Raw genomic sequence first — 18635 nt, forward strand, 5'->3', positions numbered from 1 at the left:
TCTATATATGACTGGATCGCTCATCGCGTTCTAAACTGCCAATAGACAGTGCAGAGTTTTGCTGAAAGTATTTTAAGAACAAAATGTGCATATCTCCCCTTCAGGAAACTCGAGCTGCACCCAAAATTGCTAAGGGAATGCCCTTCAGCGTGACCAGCTCTGAATAATATGTGAAATCAGTCTCATTAATGGGTGTGACGTCATAGGCGGTTGACGTAGCGTCCAGGAAGATATAAAGGTATGTGAGGTGGAACGAGCGTCAGCTTTTTGTCATTCAGCGAAGCTGTGTGTGTGTCAGTCGCTATTTGTTTTGTGAGTCTTATTTAGTGTTGTTTGTCCACTGATAAGCTCCATTATATTAAACCTCAGAAGTTTTGGGCTAAAGCAGGCAGTTTTGAGCTAAAGCCCATCAAAAAAAAAAAAAAGACCGGTTTCTTCCCACTTTGACTGTGAACTCTGCAGCTATTTATCTCCGAGGAGATTATTTTAGTTTATATTGTGTGACTATGCGGCTCATGCACTGTCGAGGCAATTAATATGTAGGCTATTACATAATTTTTATTTTTCATTTGAATTGTACATCACCAGACCTTTAACTCATTTGACTGTTTGGATCCATTTAATTATGAAGAATTAAATGAAGCATTTATCTGACTATAAGAAGTTAGATCTACCGTGATTACTCATCTGATTGTTTGATGGCATTTAATTCTGAGGAATATAATGACATTTATCTCACTTTGAGAAGGTAGATATACAGGAGCTCATGGGATATAAAATTTAAATAAGAGCACGTGTTTACCTCTCTTCCTCTGAAGAGGTTGAGGCGGTCAACAGGGGCTGCTGGGCAGAGCAGTCCCAACCTATCATGTTCCAGCTCCTCAATCTGGGGGTATCACTTCTCGTACTCCACAGAGTCTAGATTCAGAGAGGCGCTCCCAGGTCGAAGGCTTCAAGTGGTTCTGAACCTGCATCCTGCCAAGTGTGCTTCATTGGGTACTGCCCCAAACAGGCTAAATTGTAAAAAAAAAAAAAAAAAAGGGGGTTACTAAATTGTTACAATAATATTAAATAGTTAGAAATGCCTCCCGCCTCTGCTCACTCAACCCAGTGTAGCAGTCGATTCGGTTCCCTTCCCTTCTGGAATTCCTGTTCCCCATCTACAAAGCATGTTCGCTGACAACTTCCGCAGAGCGTGCTCCCATGTTGTTTCCACTAGAGCTGAAACATATTCATCACTAATTGATGAAATGGATGTCTAAAATATAAAAATAAAGGGCAAGCCTAAAACAGGCCAGAATTAATGACTCTCAACTATGATGTGAAAATTGGACCGAAAAAGTATTTTATACCCTCACCCCTCCCACCCCTGGAAAATAGCAGGGACTCAAGGTCTCTTGTATTAATACTTTTACATTTTATTCACTTTGTTTGGGCCATGTGTAAAATTAATTTGTTTTCAGTGCAAAAGGCCTTTGATGCTTTGTTTAGCAATATGTAGATGATACATTTTTGGTTCCTTTTTATTTTCAGGTGGACCCAGCAAACTATGAGGTCATAGCGGACATTATAAATGAGCATCACCATTGGTTTTTAGTTTTAAGTTTATGATTGAGAATAGTTTTTTTTTTTTGAGCTTTCTCTTAACCCTTAAATATATATATATATATATATATATATATATATATATATATATATATATATATATATATATATATATATATTTTTTTTTTCACTAATATTCCATTATTGTGATGTGTGAATCTTATTACCTAGGCTATATACAAATCCAAAAAAAAAAAAAAAAAACATTCAGCTTGACCCACTTGGAGAGCCTGTGTGTATTGTTTTTGGAAAAGATGTGTATGATAGAAAAATGGGGAAAAATCTGATTGTTGAGCAATGATGATTAAAAAAAGGAGTTCCAGTTTTGCACTGGGTGTGCCAAAATCCAACTCACCCACTTCAGATGGATACCACGTCATGTGGTGTGTTTGCTTTGAAGGTGTGTGACAGCACATATGAAATGTTCATTGAAATGGGAGGATTTTATTGAATTTATTATTTTTATTTTTCCAGTTTGCATCAATGTAAATCGTTGAGTTTTTTGCCGTTTTTACAAGCGATGTAAGTTAATTTATACATTTTTACTGTAACATCTAAATGTTTTATTTAACAATTAGATGCATGTTGTTTTGAGCGACACATGCAGGACAAAACAGTTTAAACACAAACGCGTTTAATAATGACACATTTTACAAATATATATATGTTTAGGGCTGTCAAAAATAGCGCGTTAACGATGTTAATTAGTTGTTTGTCGTTAAGTACGTCAAATTTTTTAACGCATTTCACGCATGCGCAGTGTGACAAATTATTCAGGTCAGGAAAGTCTCGTCGATCTCTGAATTCTCAAGATAATAAAAAACAGCGGCGAGCGCCGCGACTGAAACACCAAAGATGCTTAAGGTTTTACCCTAGTTATTCTCAAATACATTCATGCCAAGCTCGATAAACAGAGACGACTTTGGTAACGTAGTTGATACGCTGGAGCTTCTTCCTGTTATAGCGTCCTGTGTTTCACACTGCGCATGCGCAGAACGCCTACATGCAATGCAGCGAAAATTACAGCTGTTTGGAAAAGCATATGCATTTTTACTGGCACTTGAAGCGTTCAGAACTTGAAAATAACGACTATAAAGTATTGTGCCAGAGCAAATGAACACCTCCCAAAAACAAGAGTGCCCAGAGTGCAGAGGGCACGTTTGTGTTTCTGAGTTCATTCTTTCGAGTTTCTCTATGCTTAATTTCATAGATATGTGGCTATATTTAACCACTGGTTCACCTAAAACTCTTACACTATCTGTAGTTAAATGGCATGGTTTGATATAGTGCTCAGGTAAATTTGATTAAGTAGATGTTAAACTTTTGAAATTCAGAAAAAAAACCCACATATTGATGAATCAATACATGAAAATTATGTATCTGTGTCCTGTTATTTATCTTTTGGTATGCATTTCAGAAAAAATAAATGGTTAGGATTCAGGTGTAATTGCAAATAGTGATTAATCCTGATTAATCCACTGAAAATTCTGATTAATTTGATTAAAATTAAAAAAAAAAATTAGTTTTATTATTTTAATCATTTGACAGCCCTAATATATATATATATATATATATATATATATATATATATATATATATATATATGCAGAGTTCAGATGCAAAAACCTCTAAATCCATCAGACTTATTTTCTTTAAATGAGCATTTTTTATTAGGCTCCTGTGTTCACGTTCATTAGTTTCATTTTAAAGGTACTGATAAGGTTATTAGTCAGTGAATAAAATAACTTTTTTTTTTAAATGTCACTTCAGTCAATTCAGTGATTTTTAACAAATTAGATTTTCTTTTGCGTCAAAACCAGCTAAATCCACTTGTGCTTTTTTCGCAAAAACCTCTAAATCCACCTATTTGGAACAAGACATAGTAAATATTTAAACAATCACTAAAAATCACTAAAAATGTAACTAGAAACACTGAAAAAGATTAGAGCATAATCATTTCAAAACTAAACAGTAGACAAAATTCTTTACAGGGGGGTTGAATGTGATCTTCGATTATTTGCAAATTCCACCTGATTTCTCTGCAGTCACCTTTCTGCCCTGTCTGAATAACGACAACCCCCCCCCCCCCCCCCAAAAAAAAAATCTATATATACACATGTAATAGAAAGATTCACACAGTATAACCACATTGGCAAAAAATGGCAGTACATTTATTTTAACAATTCAAAAAACAAATGTTGCACAAACATTAAATTAAAAATACATGTATCCAAGTAAGTGCATTAAGTCATTAACATTACATTGACATCAATACAATTTTAACAATAACGTCATTTCTGATATTTGGGATTTATAAGTTGAACTATGTAAACATTGCAAACATTGATGTAAACAAAGCATATTCGATTCAGTATAATCAAGTATTAAACATCAATATCTGTGCATTTTGTATAAGAAGCTTATAAGACTTAAGCAGTGTAAAGTAATAATTTAATATAAAATTCAAGTATAAAAAAAATCAGTGCAAATAAACAGGTATTCTAAATGTAATTAAAAATGTAAAAGCCCTAAACAATTCCAATATAATGTTCCAATATAAACTGCATATCAGATGCAAGTAGAATAAATTAGATCATTAAATGTAAAGCGACATTAAGATAACAATAAAAATAGGACTTGACCTGTTTGTGAATTAGAAAAAAGCTTACACAAGCAAATAAAACACAAACAGTACTGTGCAATAAGAGGACATCTCTCAGAAACTTTTAGATGCTGTCATTCATTCATCCTCAAGGTCTTGTTCAATGTCCTTGCCACCATCACTTGCCAGGATGTTTTCATAGAACTCTTGTACAGCTTTTGGTGCTCCCAACTCACCCAGCAGCTTCAAGACATCAGTCCTCTTTGCTTCATTGACGCAGTTCACATCCGGAAGAAGAGCCGGCTTGAACTGAAACCACTTCTTTCCCCGCTTCAGCACAGAGTGCTGGCAAAATTCACCAGCAAAAGCAGGCTTTAGCCCCAGCTTATCTCCAGAGATTTGCAGCACTCTTGCTTCACTTATTTTGAATGATCTCTGAGTTGTTGTGAACCTGGCTGCTGCCTCTTTGAAGTCATAGCACTGCCAGTCCTTTCCATATTGATAGACAGTGCCATGCTTCAGCAAAATGTTGTTATACTCTTCTGGCAACAGAATAGTTGTATGCTTCCGGATATCTTGCTCAATCCTTCCAAACACTCTGTCAGCTGGAAGGAAACTGTGCCCTCGTATAGGAAAGAAGTAAGTGATGTTGAGCTGGGGGTACAGCTGAGAACGCATGGCAAACAACATAGACAGAACATTAATGTTTTTATTCTGGCCGTAGCAAGAGTCAGAGAACAGTCGGAGGCTCTGACACTGTCGCAGATCAACTCCTGCCACTGAGGTGAAGTAGTGATGTAGAGCTGACGCGACAATGTTACTATCCTTTGAGTTCTCATATTCCAGCCAGGTGTACAGATTTATCTCATGCCGACTCTGGGGTTCTCCTCTGCCACGGTGACGGACCACACCGAATACATAAAAGTATACCTGCCTTGAGTAATACGTTTTACAGATGGCAGACCTAGGAAGGACCAGGTTCTCCATTATGTCAAAGCAGACAGTGAATGTATCACCCAAGTCATTTAGTGTGTCATAAAACTGACGAGCTCGGCGACGGTGAAGTGTGTAAAGAAGAATCTTGTTCCGCTTCTCTTCTGCAGTCAGATCAGGATCATTGATTGCAATGCGGAATTTGACACACGAAGAGCACACATCTTTGGCAGGATGACCAAAAGCCAGGTTGAAATCATACACAAAGATGCTCCAGTATAGTGAGTAGGAAACTTGTTGATGATTCTGCTCAAGAAACATCTGATGCATTTTTGCCACACTCAAGTCACTCGGCAGGAACTTTCTCCCAGGTGCACCACGGCGGGCATAGTGGCTTGCTCTACAATTAAAAGACTGTATGTGCTTTCGAACTATGTCCTTCTTTGCAGTTTGTGCTTCAATTTCCCTGGGACCACCACGATGTTCGGGACGTGCTTTGCCGTTCTCAAGCCAGTACTTTGCAATACTCTGAACTCTGTCTTTCTTGACACCTAAAATGAAAATAAACATGAAACCAATCATGCAGGCATATTACCCATATTACACAAAATTTAAAAACATGAATTGACAACAGTTATACAGTTTATTTTTTTAGAAAAGGTCTGCCCATATTAAATGCTCTCCCCATTGTGCAACAATACTATTTGTAATTTCACTTATATTTCTTTGATACCACCCAACTTAGTCCATCCCTATAACTTAATCCATCTATAACTCACCTGCACATACAATGTTTGTTCTATTTTTTATATATATATACACATATGTATTTTATATGTGTTTGTATTTTTATTTACTTATTTTTATTTTTCATTATCTGTGTGTTGTTGTCTCTGTTTACTGGAAGCTTTTGCCACTAGAACAAATTCCATGTATGTGCAAACATACTTGGCAATAAAGCTCTTTCTGATTCTGATATCGTTTTTAACAAATTTAGGTAGCCTATGACCATCAATGATAATAATTTAAATAAGATACATGGCATTTAATACTGCAGAGAGATGCATTACCAGATAATAACTGCTGAAAAATAGCCTGTGTAACGTTACTGAGCACGTACTAGAGGAAGATAATTGGATAAACACGGCTTTGATGAGGTAAAACAAAAATTAGAAAAATAAATAAAACACTAACAATAAAACAAATACTAAGCCACTAATGCAAAAATATGGAAAAAAATATAAACTTGTGATGAGAAATTCATTGTACTTACAGAAAATGCTCAGGAATGAAGCGTGGCAGATGGGAACTTTTGTTTTATCTTCTTTCAAAACGGCATACTTTATCGATACATCTCTTTGCCTTCTTTTCTCTTCAGCCTCCACTTGTTGTCTCCTCCGTTTACATGGCATAGCATCCATATGAGACAGAAGAATGGCATCTTGTTCGACTTTGTCGTTGGTGGAATAGAGCTGTTGTTTGATGTAAAATAAATCAGATTCCTTCAAAGTAACAGCACCGCACCAAGAAGTGTTATGAGTGCATGCTACACTTGCGACCAAGCCATTTCCACTCTATCGATTTACTTTTGCCTTGTAACGGGAAGAGTTTTGAGGTAAACGACGTTTTCTTCTGCCATTTGATGTCATTAGGATAGGCTCATCCATTTCATCGTAGTCCATCTTAAAAACGTAAAAAAATCTGAATCTGAATAAAACAAAAACAATCTCCTCAGACGTCTAAAAAAAGCCGTCTCCTCAGCGCGCCGCTATATTGAAACCGCCTGTATTGATTCGCGCCTTCTGATTGGTTCTCGGGATGTAGCGGCTTTTGCTGCCAAAGAGAAGTGGCGTCTAGAGGCTTTTGCCAACAAACTGATATTTCTGAATGGGCTGAGGGTGAGATTTAGAGTATTTGAAGCAAATATATTTGTTGAACGTGTACTATATGCAGATAGCTTTCACTCAATGTCATTATCTCATTTTTGACGGAGGTGGCGTTTAGCGGCTTTTGCATCTGAACTCTTCATATATATATATATATATATATATATATATATATATATATATATATATATATATATATATATATATATATATAATGACATACAGAGTGGTGAGGTGTCCATAAACCTGTTTCCATGCTTTCTCACTTAGCCACTAAATTGGGTCAATAATGATCTTAAAGAAAAATCCTCCAGAGGTGCATGTACCAAAGCAAAAGCAGAAAAGTGTAATTTGTACGGAGTACTAGAAATCTCACTGACATTAGTGGGATAAGAGTCCAAATCAGAGCTAACTTACAAACATAGCACTTTCAGATGTGCAATTCCCAAGCTCTGTAGAAGCTAAACATTGTAGCAAAACATGTACACTGCAACTACAACAACTTCTTCTTTTTTTACCCTCAGAATGGCGCATCCATACACCGCACCTCAAAAGTTGGCACTAAAATGTGTTCAGACATGCCTCATCCATAAAGCTGGCTCATTTGTCCGCCAAGGCTTTAAAATTGCAATAGCAGCACAGCACACATCAACAGTCCTTGCCCTCACAGATGATACTAGGACCATTTATCACAAGAAGAATGGCTCTTATCTTGAATTTGAGTAGGGGGCATCGTACATTTAAAAAAACTGCACTTTGTCCGACAGACATGGGATGATTTATCTTCATGTTGGAAGATCCACTTTAAAGTTTAGATCAGGTCCACTAAACCTTTCTGAGGAGGCAGAGAGAATGGATCCATCCACCATCCTCTTCTGCCACTGGTGAGGAGGAGGAGCTGTTTCCAACGAAAGGCTGAAAAAGTGAGTTGTCTATCACACATTAAAATCACTAGTCATTTTCAAAACCTGATCTCATGCTTTCATTGCAATTACACATATTTTCACCTAAATACTAATTGTTTCAATATGATTATTGTAATTTACATTGAGAAACTCTATACTTGTTATTGTACCAACCTGTAACACATTAGTAACAACTAGTCTGTAATTTTGCAGTTGCAGAAAGTAAGGATGACCATGTCTGACATCCCAGTCTTGGACCTCAAGCTGAAGTGAGCCGAAAGGCTTCTTGACGTGTCCCTGTGGAGGGATGAAGCACTTTCTGAACTCCATGAGGGACACAATGTGCACATCAGTCACATGCGTGCCACCATTCTGGGAAGTGGCAATGGAAAATTACAGTCGTCAAACTATACTACCATTAAGGTACTTAATGATTATATACTCCACATTACACGGTAGATCTATCTATCTTGAATGTCTGTCTTCTCTCGGTGTAAATATGTGATATTTAGTACACACACACACACACACACACACATACAAACGCAACTCTGTAAAGCTATGTTTGCGAGGACATTCATAGACACAATTCAATCTCTAGCTATCAGAATCTCTAACCATCAGAATTAAGTGCCTCACCCAAACCCTTAAAACCTCCACTTTACCCAATTATAAACTGATCCTAAAACCAAGCCTTGATCCTCAAACAGGCCTTTAAATGGGTCTCAGACAGTGAGGACCAAAATGTCCTCACTTTACAATTTTGTCCTCCCTACAATGGTGTAAAAATCTCAGCTGTACACACAAACTCACTAGCGCGCACACACAGACCAACACTCACTCACTAGAATGCACATACACACACACACTAGCATGCGCACACAGTGAAATACAAGGTTTTTAATGTTTCATGTTTCTTTTTTTTTTATCTGTCAAACAGGAAGTTGATGATGTGGGAGTGACAGAAATTGACAACAACTGTCTTACCTCAGATGATGAGATCTTTGTTGTGCCTTCTCAACATTATAGTAGCAACATTGATGACCTAATCATAGAGTTGCCAATGAAAATGATTATAAAGCATGTTAATAAACGAGTAGTTAGTGTACAAACAGTCATCAATTCAGAGAATCAGTTTTGTTGTAGTCATAGTTTTGTAGTTTATTTGGTAGTAATATATATAATCTTTTGTAAAATAGTTATAATTATTTGACACTATTAGTTATTTGTGCTTATGGTAATGCACATTTATGTTTACTAAATTTAATAAATTTGACTCTTGAGAAAAAAGTCGAAATACAATCTTGACAATAAATTAAATAAATATCAAGAATAAAGTCATTGTGTTGAGATTAAACTCATAAAATTTTGAGGAAAAAAAGTGTAAATACAATCTTGAGAATAAACTCATTAAATATAAAGAATAAAGTCGTTGTGTTTCGAGAAAAATATGCCATTTTGTAGACCTACTATAACTAACCTATGACATTTCTAACATGAAAAAAAAAAAGATTTTAGACAAGTATTGATATAGCAGCACTTGCTAAACTATATCTTCTAAATAGCTTTATAATTACGGATACAACACACTATTGTGCAATATGCCTAAAGTATGCTTTATTTCTCTGTAAATTGTTTTGTATTTTTTATTTCTTGGTTGTAAATACATGAAATTCCCAAAAAATCAGATCACGATCTGGAAATGAAGTAGCATCAGGACGTCCGATATTGATGTTCTTCTTCCAGGATTGCACAATGTTGAAGATAGACTCAAATTAATTGACATGGACGAAGCAGCCTTTTGTCAGGAAGAGTGCACCCCCAATGGAAACAGTTTTTGATCTGTGCTGTCTGTTAATGGAGGAAAATGGATGGGATGCTCCTACAGATCCATTCAGTGCAGCTAATCTCTACATATTGTTGAGAGCAGAAATACAGCAAAATATTTGATGGTCCTCAATCCAAAGAAAAGTTTGTTAGCTGGTTACCTATCTGTAATTACTCATATTTATTTGTCTTATCTGTAGTTCATGCTGCATATCAATGAAAATTAGAGCAGGTGTGTTAAAATGAGTGTGACTTTGCAATATCAACAGCAAAAGTGCTTACTTAACCCTTTGTAGGTAACTATATGTATTCAATGTATCACAATACAGTGCATTATGGATTGCACAGCCTTTATTTGGCTAAACTGCACGTTGCTGTGTGCCATGTTAAAAGTAAGAGTATTTGATGTTTTTTAGAGACCAACATTATGTCTGATTTATGCAGTTTTTGTATATGCACATTAAATCATTAAGACATTTTTTTATTTAGTACAAAATCTGAACAATGAACAGCACTGCTTATTGAAACATGAAAACATTTTGAAATTTCAAAATCTATATAATTGGCACAAAACTTAAGGTACTTTGAGTCTGTACTGAGAATTAACAATAAAACATTTGAACATACAATTATAAGTGTCAGTGTATGACACTTATAATGTAAGTGTATTTTTATCTGTATCTTAAAATGTGATCAAGCAGTTAAATTCTTAACAATTCACAGCATAATTAAAACTGGGATTTAAACTACATTTTATTTAATTTTTCAAGCATTTGCTTGCATAATTACAATCTTCAAGCTAAGAATGAGCAGCAAGAATAGAATAAGATTTAATTCATTTATTATTATTTTAAATATATTATTTTAATTAATAATTGCTGATTTTTAAACGTTAATTAAAAGAATATTTGTTATAATTTAGTCTAGATTATCATTAGCATTCTAGATTGCTATTCATCAATAGTTTTGTATTATTACAAGCAATTTCAACATTTGTAATGCTGTAACTACTAATACTGATTAGAGCTTAGATCGGGCCCAACAAATCAAGCCCGATCCTACCTGAGCCCGAGCATGTTGTGTCCGAGCCCGGCCCGGCCCGACACGTTCAATGTAATTATGAGACCGAGCTTGATTTAAACCCGAACATTTTTAATATGTGGGCCGTTATAACCAGGAGTGGCGCCATTTTTTTTTTTTTTTTTACCACAGGTGCTGCTGTGCTAGATCATTTAGGCTAAGGGGGAGCTGCTTAGTTATATATATATATATATATATATATATATATATATACACATATATATATATATATATATATATATATGCGTGCCGCATTTAATGCATGACACAAAGCCAACACATATGTTGTCACTCCCCACGACTAGTTTAAAATGTTTCCATACCTCCGATTTTCCTCCAAACTTGCTCAAAGTTAATTCTCCTGTTTTATTTTTTTATTTGCTTCTTCAAGCTCCATGATGCACTTAAGCTACTGAATAGTACAGCATGCACAGCAGGTGTGATGCGTCACGCATGCGAGACTGTGAGTGGACGAGACGCTGCGCATGACACGTGATGTGCTTTATAAACCGACCCGGCCCGAGGACGGTGTTGGGAAATATCGGCCCGACCTCGAGCCCGAGCTCGGGCAGAGAATCTAAGCTCTAATACTGATTTGTTTGCTCAATAAAAACAAAGAAGTCTGTGTCAAATTTTTTATAGGTATGCTTATTTCTTAACGTTTTCAAGGACTGTCACTGAACATTTTACCTCAGATCATAAAAATTAGACATTCTTACCTGAAAAACCATGACAAACGCAATCTTCCTCCACGTTTATGACTTCCTCATGTTGTCTTTGAATAATTTATGGTTGGTTGCATATAATTCTGGGTATTCCCCTTCGTCGTTGATTAGTATTTCATCTTTTGCGGTCCACTACTCCGCAATTTAAATGACCTGAAGTGTGTTGTGATGGTTGTGAGCGGGTTGTGACTGGCGACGCAGGTGTGTGTACACTCGTAGAGAATAGTGTGTTAAAATTTTAAAGACGTGACTCCTTTGAAATGATTCACTTTAATGAGTCGAGTTTACCGATAAGGAGGTATCTTACCTCCTGAAGAGTGCTCTTAAAATAATGTTTCATTTATTAAACTCTACTTAACTATATTAGTTAACATTTACTATTAACAAAATGCACTTTATTTTTAATTTAGGCAACTAATAGGTTACATCAGTGGTTCCCAACCTTTTTCAGCTCGCGACCCACACAACCAAACTCATATGTTTGCGCGGCCCACTGCAAAAAATTTAACTGACCCCGCTATTGTTGGTTTAATAACTTAGTACTCAGAAGCTAGATTGTTAACTGTATTTATTGAATGAACTAGGGCTGTGCAATATGAACAACAACAACAACAAAAATTATCGCGATTTCTTTGATCAGTTGTGATATCAATTTTAATCACAATTTTGACACACACAGATATGCTTTCAGGATGAATTTTAAACACAATTCCAAAAGAAGACCAATTAGAGCTTTATCAAAAAGTTAAACCAATTGGTGAGCTCGAATAGTGGAATCATAGTTACGGTTTAATATTTATTTTATGAAATTATGTTATGACTAGACATTTTCATATATATGTAACGGAGATTAAATAATGCTGTTAAATTCATGCATTAACTGGGGGAAACTCGACATTGGCTGGCTGTTGGGTCACTCGCATTTGTGTGCGTGATATTGTGGGCGGAGTTATGTAATTACCAGCAGAGTCTCACATCTCTCACTGCTGGTAAGTCGCATCAATAAGTGCTGTGTCATAAACGTAGTTTAGATTCTTTTCAAGTGCAAGGTTGGACTTTAATATTACACACAAGTTTACTTCATTTGCCTGTCAGTTCCTGGTTCTGTCAGTAGAGTCAAATGTGTTATTTGCGATGATTAAATGTGATGCGTGTGTATGTTAACCTGCTTGTGAACTCCAAATCTATGTTGATTTCATTTAAGATTTCTGAGCAACGTTGATGCTTTGATGTAGCCTACACTAACCAGCTTTTGGTCGTGTTTGTCCCAGTTTTGTCTGTCCCAGGCCCAGTAAAGCAGGATTTGAGTAACCATCCACCTGCTCTCGGTGTGATTTCATCCACACAAACACAAACAGTCACACATATTAACAATATTATTATTTCTTTTAATAGAAATTGGTGGCCCACCTGCAATACCGCTGAACTACATTATTGAAACCAACATTTATTCCTCTTCCTATTAAAGCTTACCTTACTAAAATGAATCTTATTCTTACATTCCTAGCAATCATTTAGTCAAGGCCAAACATGGTCTGAACAGCCCAGATGTAAAAAACATCGATGAGGGGGTGAAGAATGGGTTTAAATGGAGCTGGTTGCAGGAGACTGTCCAAGTCCAAGGAGAGACCATGCCAATTAATTGTTTCAACAAAATTAGGGAAGCAGGCAGGGAAATTTGCGGCACTTGCAATCAACATATAAATTACGGAACAAGTGGGAAGAGTGCCCTAAAGAAGCATGTGGAGCTGGTTTTGGTTTAATTTGGCATAAGTAGAAATGGCAATGAACAACTTGCTTTTAATTGCAGAAGAGTGTAGAGTATTAAATGTATTTTGATTTTAAATGTGCCATTAGACATGGTATCATTTGTTTTTGTTTGTATGTACTGTATAATTACTAAGCATATATTTATGAGGTGTTAGGATGTACAGTTACAATATTGTAAGTTACTTATTTTAACACTTTCATTTTAAAAAGATTAAAGAACATTTACACTATCAAAAAAAAAAATGTATTCAGTCTAACCAGAGTTCAGGCCCTCTCTGCACTTGTTGTTTCTGATGTGAGAATTCGCTAACTAAATCAGTCAGCGAGCAAGTGAACAAAACACTGCGTTTCAGTGATGATGACTCTTCTGCACGTCTCTGATTGGCCATTGCATTCATGAGCGCAACTATCGTTTCTGATTGGATATCATGAAGCATTGTACAAACATGTCTGTCTCTGGCTCAGCGCCAGCCATCAAAAGCAGAACTGAACGATCTAATCACACTGGTGTGATTGTATCAAATATATTAAAAATAGAATTCGGCTATTTACTTTTTTTTTTTTGTCCTTTGGAAGCTGCATTTAAAATCCAATTGGCTCAGAAATCACTTTGAATGGGCATGACGCCTCTGATCATAAAGCACCAAATATTTTCCCAAGAAAGCAGATCATCAACACATGTATAGACGGTTTCAACGGCATCAACATAAACAAACGTTCATGCGCGTGAGCGCTTTTGTGGACCTAACTTAACTTCTGGTAGACTCCAAATAGTATCAATAACAACAGCCAAGTCCCTCTAGAGTAGATATTTTTTGATAACAAACAAAATATGTTTGCTGCGTGGATTAGGCGGACTTAATGAAAATGCTAATTCATTATTTGCCAGCAGGAGATGTTTTAAAGCAAAGACATAAAGCGCTAGAAATAGGGGTTTCCCCAGTAACAACTGTAAACAAAGCAGAGCTGGTACGCTCACACGCTGCTCTATCAGGCATATAACATGCAAGTCTTCCTTCAGAAATACAGCGATATAAAAGCACCTGTGCCTCGTTTTGATATTTAAACATAAATGTAAGGAATTATTATTATTAAACGTGCAGTGTGTTACGTAACGTTACGTTACTCATGTTTATTTAACAAAGCCTTTTTGAAAATCGATCAGTTTAAAAATTGTCTCCAAAAATAAATAAATGTATGGGAAACACATCCCACAGCACAACCACCTGAGCCCAACTTCAGTCTACTCATCACCTTGCCTTTAACTGCGTTTGTAGATGGCACCGCAGCCAGACCGATATACACAACACAGACCGGAAGTTAACTTAGGTCCAGGCGCGTGCGACCGATGAAACCGTCTATATGAATTAAAACCTATTAAAAATCTAAGTCAACAGACATTTTTTTTCTTCTGAAATTCATTGTCCTGTTGTTGTTGTTAACAGGCATGGTTTATTTGCTTAGTGTCCTGGGACAGGTGAGGGAGCAAGTGGAGCTGCTCAGGGAGGACATCAAACTACAGAGAGAGAGAGAGAAGAGCAGCAGTTTTCTCGAATGTGTGACAAATACATTCATTAGCCAAGAGATAACAGTATGAAAAAATGGGTATATTACAGTTTTTCGATATCTTTTTTTTTTAATGTCATATTGTCAAATGGAAAAACCAAATTTTTCTAGCTTATTTTTGTGTTGCAAGCTACAAATGAAATGCATAAGTTGTATACATTTTTATTTTTTAGTGTGTAATTTCGTAAATAAGCCAGAGTACTTTCTGAACATTTTGTATTTTTGTTTTTCATATTCACGTGTAAATAAAAGAGAAGTACTTTTGTAAAAATATATTTATCAGGATGGTTTTATATTAATATTACTTCTGCACTACTGTGTATGTTGCATTTTACTTCCGGATATGTTCAAGGTTAGTAAATTTAAAGTTGCCTACTTCATATAGCTGTTGGTTTGTTTAATCTACATCATGTTGTAAAAGACCATATTTTCGTGTGTGTATTTTGTAGTTTTTCCAAGTCTATGATTACATTATTCAAGTAAGTTCCAAGCCAATATCTGCATTTAAAAAATTGTAATCCAGCAACTAAGGACGCAGCAAACCAGATAACCTGGCCTCGGTCTCGGCTAAGCTTGAGGTACTTAACCAGCACCGCCGGTGGTGAAACATTCCTACCATCTCCTCCATTGTGATATAAAACATAAAAAACTAAAATAAGAAATTCTGGCTCCACCTATCCTGGCAGGATGCCAGCGCTCCTTGTACCGTTTCTATCCAACAGGAGGAGGACGACCCTTGTACAGGTGCATTAACCTGGAACACTTGGTGGTGAAATTATGATATCCCGCGATGGTGGAGCGTCTCTTGCACTTCGGAGGCGTGGCCTTAACTTTGGGATGCAGAGGACGTGTACGTAATGGACACTACACACCCTACACGTCCCAGAATAAATTGCGCACAGGTGATGATGGAATTAATATTCAAAGAACATGGCAGGTGAGACATCAGGGGCGTCTACAGATGGATTCACATTTAAATGTAATTATTAGTAAAAAAAAAAAAATCCAGCGAAATAAGAGTGAAAAGGTGGAGGTCTTTCCTAAAAAATGTGAACTTAAATTTTTTACCACTGAGCAGCCTCATTTGTTAGGTAGTTTGAGGCAAAACTTCTAATATTTCAATTGCTTTTAGGGAGCAACGAGCAAACAGCTCAATTAATTAATTTAACCCCTTTGCGTGCAAACATCGCTGACGGCCCCAGTTTATTATTGTTTCACTTTCACAGCACATTAAACATCACTGTCTTACTTCATCTGGACAAACTGTGCATCAATGGAAAGTTTAAAGACTCAAGCTTCGATATTTGACCAATATTTTGATAAAACATTGTTGCAGTGACAGATATTTAGTGATTTATGTCAGGAGTGCAAAATAATAAATCCGTATTATGCCACATTTTGAATAGAAATTCACAACTCACTCATATTCAGTCACGTCAAGAGCGGTTTATTTGTGTTCACATAGACTCACTGAACAGCGTCAATAAGGATTTACAGACCAAAGATGCATATCTGCGGAGATATATGGATATATTTACTGATGTTTACTTCATATTTCTTCAGACAGAATCGTCATTTCTATTCATTTTCCACGGATTTACGCGATCAGATGATAAACAGCCTCTCCCAGCGATCTGTGTGTGCGTGCAGTAGTCACAGCTCGTGCGGTGTGTGACTCAGACTCTGATTGGGTCTTTCAAACGTCAATCTTAGAGTTTCATATCTGGACACCGCCCCATCGTGTCACATGCTTCCTGCACACTTCCTGGTAGTTATCTGGCCAAAACAACACTGAAACACCTCTGTACACACAAAATATCCGAATAATAAACCCGCGATTACGATAGTAAAGCTTGGTATGAGAATTTCTTGAGATCTGGGGCGTTTTCATAAAAAAAATCGAAAATGTACATCGGAAATGCTAACTTGTGCAGCGATGAAAAAGGCTACAAATAACATATTTTTACAACAGTAAACGACCAAATTCCACCCCTGATCGCTAAAGGAAGTTATAATAAACACTCGATCGGGGTTTAAAGTGAGTTTTGAGTAAAAGTGTATTAATAATTTCATAAATTGTCAGATGTAGCTTGATGCTAACGTTAGCACCAATGCTTCTAATAGCAGGTGCTTTTCTTCTTCATAATGCATTTTTGTCTCAATAATTCACGTAAGGTCGTAAGAAAATGTTTTGTTGTATTTTTATAGTAAGACTTTTGATAAATAAGGGCTAAATGCAAAGAGAGACTGAAGTGAGATCGCTGCTTTGTTGCTTTGTAAAGCCTGAAAAACCACAATCAAGGCTAAAAAAGGTGGAATAAAAACAAAAGAATAATGATAAAAGAATAATGCGGATAATGTGTCATACCTGGCGGAGGTGTGAAAGACTCGTTTGGTGAGAACAATACAATCATGATTCGGGCAGTTTTCAACAGTGAAACATACACAAAGAGAACAGGAAAGTTTACATGTGAGATCTTACAGAGATGACAAGGTCCATAAATCAATCTGATTAGCCTTCTCTAAAAACACACATGACATGGCCTTAGAAAATATTTCATAAAATTCACAGTTTTACAGATTCGATTATGAAATTTTTTATGAAGTCTTGGAAGACTTGTGGCCTTAGCTACACTGTGTTTTCAAACTCATTTCCTACATCAACATTTTTTTAAATACATTTAAAACATATGTTTTTAATATTTTTATTTTTGTTTTTATGTTTGAGCTTATATATCTCTATTATCATAACAGTCTGAGTGATTCTGATTCCTGAACAGTAAACTTTAAAGTGTCAGCTTTGTGAACAAAGGTTGGTTATGTATCTAGTGAGAAAGAATCATGAGCAGAAACCTTTTTATTTTGGGTATGTAATTTCGGTCTCCATGCCAAAAAAGGGGGGTTACTAGTAAGGGGTTAAGGGGTCAGAATGACCATTTATTCACAGGGCCAAAAACTCGCCCAGCATGGATTGGAGGTAAGACCACGACTCTTTTGCAATTTTTCCACTAGGCTCTTCTGTTTATTATAACCATTAGCTTGCCACCCTAGACAAAGCCTACAAACAATATTTCAATGAGTATAGAAGGCAGTATTCTTTCACTTTGTGTTTATGTAGTGCTATCATGCAGGATGTGAACACATTTGAACCAAACTTGAGCAATTCATTATTTTTTTATGCATGTCCTGCTGTGACATTTTCTATTAATCTAATTGCACCCATATTAATATGGTTAATAAGTGTTTTCGTTTTTTCTTGTTTTAGGACAATTCTGTAAAAAAAAATGGGCCTGCTGGGGAAGGTTACTCAACTGCAGGCCAAAAAAAAATGGGAGAACTTAAAAATTATAAAGTAAATTAATAGACACATTTAATAAACTTCATGTTTTTCATGAAATTCATGGTTTATGTATTTTGCCTTAGGATTGCATGTGTCCTGGGACCGGTGAGAGGGAAACCCACTGCTGAAACTTGGCCCTTATTTGTCCTCATGGACGAAGTGTTAGGACTGAGGCCCTCAAACAACACCCATCCTAATTGCCTCCATTTCAGAGGAAACGGCAAGGCCAAGTTCAGCGGTGGGTTATCGTGAAGATTATGAGGAGCTATCACCAACACCAGCCAAAAGAAAACAGGGCCGTGATGATGAGCTGCTGGAGCTTGTCAGAGAAGACATGAGGTTACAGAGGGAGATGAAGAAGAGTAGAGCCCAAGAGAGCAGAGAGCGAATGGACCG

General features: G+C 36.3%; 1 long non-coding RNA gene across 1 annotated transcript; it reads left to right on the forward strand.

The window, feature by feature from the left end:
• Nucleotides 1-7287: 7287 nt before the first annotated feature.
• Nucleotides 7288-9184, forward strand: LOC113047647 (uncharacterized). The gene is made up of 3 exons (XR_003276331.1): nt 7288-7949; nt 8145-8354; nt 8872-9184. It is a non-coding gene; the product is annotated as an uncharacterized LOC113047647 (long non-coding RNA).
• The last annotated feature ends 9451 nt before the right edge of the window (nt 9185-18635 follow it).

Source organism: Carassius auratus, chromosome 28, assembly GCF_003368295.1.
Source record: "Carassius auratus strain Wakin chromosome 28, ASM336829v1, whole genome shotgun sequence".
In the NCBI taxonomy this organism is placed as follows: domain Eukaryota; kingdom Metazoa; phylum Chordata; class Actinopteri; order Cypriniformes; family Cyprinidae; genus Carassius; species Carassius auratus.